The sequence below is a fragment of the Erpetoichthys calabaricus genome, chromosome 5 (genome assembly GCF_900747795.2).
Source record: "Erpetoichthys calabaricus chromosome 5, fErpCal1.3, whole genome shotgun sequence".
NCBI classification, from domain to species: Eukaryota; Metazoa; Chordata; class Cladistia; order Polypteriformes; family Polypteridae; genus Erpetoichthys; species Erpetoichthys calabaricus.
The window spans coordinates 18117858-18122155 of record NC_041398.2 but is presented as its reverse complement, the minus strand read 5'-3'; positions in this window follow the sequence as shown (position 1 = coordinate 18122155).

The window sequence follows — 4298 nt, the reverse complement described above, 5'->3', positions numbered from 1 at the left end:
AACTACATTAAAGACAAATCAAAGCAGGTTTTCTTACACCTCACTTTTAAAACAGCTGTTTCCAACATTGAAAGGAAGACTGGTGGCTCAAATATTTTTCAGCCTGGGAAAGGATGCTGAGCTGATACCTCAGGCTATTGATTACTTTATGGACGGACATCTGGGACAACAATTGGGTTTATGGCCTGGGAAAAGGAAGACTGGGGCAATATCAAAGAACTTTATTATCTGGGAAAGAGTTTGAGCAAAATTCATCAATCACATTGACATCCAGCCAATCAGGTGCATGTGTTGTGAAACCAAGGCATGACATTTCATAATAAATATGCCCTGATTTGAAAGAGGAAGAAGAGGAGAAGAAGGAGAAGAAGAAAGTACAGAAGGAGAAGAAGAGGAACGGACGAAGACGGGACTGGTCGTCAAAAAGGCATCATGAACTTCAATTGCTAAATCAAACACCTTCCTGGGACATTCATCGTTGTCATTTCTACTTTTTCGTAAGCTATTCCTAAAGTCTATTGTAGCAGTAGAGGCATTTGTCCACCTCTTGAACCCTTGGGTACCACTCCAAACACCAGATGAAAGTACAAGACTTCTTTATTGTACTATGATCACGTGCACAAAGCACCCTCCACTCCACACTACTCATATAACTATCACAAATACTCACAATACCAATAATACTCTCTCCTCCTCGCCCAGACACTTAGCCACCCTACTTCCCAGCTCAGCTCAGTGTCTGGGCTTTCCCAGAGTCCTTTTATACACCCTGACCCGGAGGTGTTCCTGCCCAACAGTCCACAGTTCCTTATTCCTTCCGGGTCAGGGTAAACAGTCTTTATCTTCACCCCGGAAGCACGTCGTTTCTTCCTGTCCCGGGATTATGATGCACTTCCGGGTTATAGGGCATATAGGAGTCCACGGGCCTCCTGACAGCGACTCCCAGTGGTCCCCAGGGTATCCAGCAGGACTGTGTACAAAAACTACATAGTCCATAAGGCCCTGCTGGAACTCGGGGCACGTCCATGCTGTTGGGAGAGCTCCTCCTGGTGGCCTGGGGGTGAGGGCCGGAATAGGAAGCCGGCAATCCACCACACTATATATATTCAGACTTTCTTATGAGTACCTATTTTCTATTATTCTTTGTTTCCAGTGGTATTATTATTATTCTTGTAATAAATACCATGCTGATTTTAACTTTCTATGCTTTGTCTTAATGTCTAGAGTGATTGAATTAATAAGTCAGATTTCTTTGAGCACCTAGTGTAGCCAGATTTTTTGCCATTATATCTGTGCTGCAAAGTTTATAAGGCTGAGAGTGAAGGCGCCACTCAATAGAAGGGACAGTATGATAAAAAGAAAGTATTCATGGCTGATAAATGGCCTATAGTCAAGAGTGCTGAGTCTTTGTATGTTAAAATGTATTCTTGTAGACCAAAAGTAATATTTAGGTCTGAAATATCACTAAAACATCGTAAGTATGTCTCCTGAAGTGCTGAGTGACAGGCTGATGAGTGGGTTAAAGTGCTAAGGGTTAATCAGCGTGTGTGTGTCATTCACGGGGCACTGTTATGGTTAGGGTCTCTGTGTGTGTGTTTATCTAAAACCCCAAATCAGAAAAAGTTGGGACAGTGTGGAAAATGTGAATAAAAAAAGAAAAAAGCAAGTTATAAATTCTCCTCAAATTTTACTTCATTGCAGACAGTATGAACACAAAATAATTTATGTTTTGTTTTGTCAACATCATTTGATTTGTAAATAAATATCCATTCTTGCCATTCAGGCTTGCGACACATTTCAAAAAAAGTTGGGATGGGGGCAATTAAGGGGTAGTAATGAGGTATAATAACTAAATAATGATGTGATTTGAAACTGGTGATGTTAACAGGTGATTGCAGTCATGATTCGGTACAAAAGCAGCATCGAGGAAAGGCCTACTCCTTTAGGAGCAAAGATGGGCAGAGGATCGCCAGTTTGCCACCAAGTGCGGGCAAAAATCTTTGAAATGATGAAGAAAAACGTTTCTCAAAGACAGATAGGAAGAGATTTGGGCATTTCTCCCTCTACAGTGCATAACATAGTGAAAAGAATCAGGGAATCTGGAGAAATTACCGTGCGCAAAGGCCAAGGGTGCAAACCTAAACTGAATGGCCGTGATCTCCGAGCCCTCAGACGGCACTGCATTAAAAACCGTCATTCATCAATAAATGATATAACTGCGTGGGCTCAGGACTACTTCAGGAAGTCACTCTCAAGCACTACAGTACGTAGTTACATTAGGAAATGCCAGCTAAAACTGTACTGTGCCAAAAGGAAGCCCTACATAAATAGTGTTCAGAAGCGCCGTCGACTTCTCTGGGCTCGGAGGCATCTGGGATGGTCCATTGTGCAGTGGAAACATGTATTGTGGTCAGACGAATCGGTTTTTCACATCTTTTTTGGAAGAAATGGACGCCGTGTGCTGCGGACCAAAGAGGAAAAGGACCACCCAGACTGTTACCAGATACAAGTCCAAAAGCCAGGGTCTGTCATGGTATGGGGTTGTGTCAGTTCCTTCAGGCAAAGGTAACTTGCACTTCTGCGATGGCACCATCAATGCTGAGAAGTATATCTCAGTTTTGGAGGAACAAATGCTGCCTTCAAGACGACGTCTTTTCCAGGGACGCCCATGCTTATTTCAGCAAGACAATGCCAAACCACATACTGCGCGCATAACAAAGGCATGGCTGCGTAAGAAGATGGTGCGGATGCTTGACTGGCCTGCCTGCAGCCCTGATTTGGCTCCTATAGAGAATGTTTGGCGCATTTTGAAACGAAAAATGCGTCAACGAAGACCCCGTACTGTTGCGCACCTAAAACGTTGTTTGCAAGAAGAATGGGACAAACTAACACCTGCAACACTTAGTCACTTGATTTCTTCAATGCCTAAACGTCTTTTAAGTGTTGTTAAAAGACAGGGGAACTGTACAAAGTGGTAAATGCTGTACTGTCCCAACTTTTTTTGAAATGTGTTGCAAGCCTGAATGGCAAGAATGGATATTTATTTACAAATCAAATGATGTTGACAAAAAAAAACATGAATTATTTTGTGTTCATACTGTCTGCAATGAAATAAAATCTGAGGAGAATTTATAACTTGCTTTTTTCTTTTTTTATTCACATTTTCCACACTGTCCCAACTTTTTCTGATTTGGGGTTGTATGTGTGTGTGTGTTCATTTTAAAGTGCAACAGTAGACCAACCCGATAACGAACTTGACGAGAACATTTACCCTTGAGAAAACAGGTAAAGGGTAAGTAGAGGGAAATACTAAGATAATACAATTCTGTATCCATATTTTATGTAAAATATTATTGAATCTTACTGTTTTCTCTCTATGACTTTGACTTCTGGTTAGCAGTTAGACTTTGGTGCAAAGAAAATTCATCCTTAATTTTTCAACTCCTTTTTGGTTTTTGATTAAATTCCATCTCCTCGTCCTCTTCTCTTCCTCAGTCAGACTATTCCCAACTTCCTCCTTTCTGGTTCTGCACATCACAAAGTCTACCTTTGTTTAGTATACTGTAAATAAATCCTTCCTTTTTAAAAATTGTTTATCCATCTTTTCATTGAAGCCATAAGGTTTGAGTAAGTTTAAATACGTTTTTATGCATTTTGATCTTTATCAGCCTGAAACTATTTTAGGCTTCTGTAGGCCGAAGCCTGCCTTTGACGTTTGGTGTCTGGCTGCCTGGTATAAGGCTAAATCAGATGAGGTCCTGGCCAGGTTTGTTGGTCTTTTCAGAATCCTTACACCCTCACACCATGTTTGTTTCACCTCTTAATTACAGATAAAATAATCACTGGGTCAAGCCAACAAGACCCAGCTAAACAAGTGAACCTCAAAACCAAACCAAGAAGATTATACTGCATTTTTTTGAATTGTTTGTTAATTTTCCTTTAGAACAGAGCATCCCCAGTTCTCTATTCTTTTTCTCCAATTTCATAGTGAGCAAATCTATTCAACTGGCATATTCCCGAGTGGTTTTGCAGGAACTTCTTCATCAAATAAAATGAAGCTCTTTTTCCCAAGATGGAGAGAACCACCTGAAAAGTCCATGCCAAAAAGGAGCTGACACCTTGTGGTTTCCAGAAAGAGAGATCACAAATGTTAACTTGATAAGATGACAGTCTTTGTGCTTTCCGAATCCTGGTGAAATCAACCAGGAGTGGACAATGTGTAGCAAGAGACTTTTAACGTTCTACTAGAGGCCACAATACTGGCACTTACAAAAAGTGCAAATGAATAGGCTGTCTGC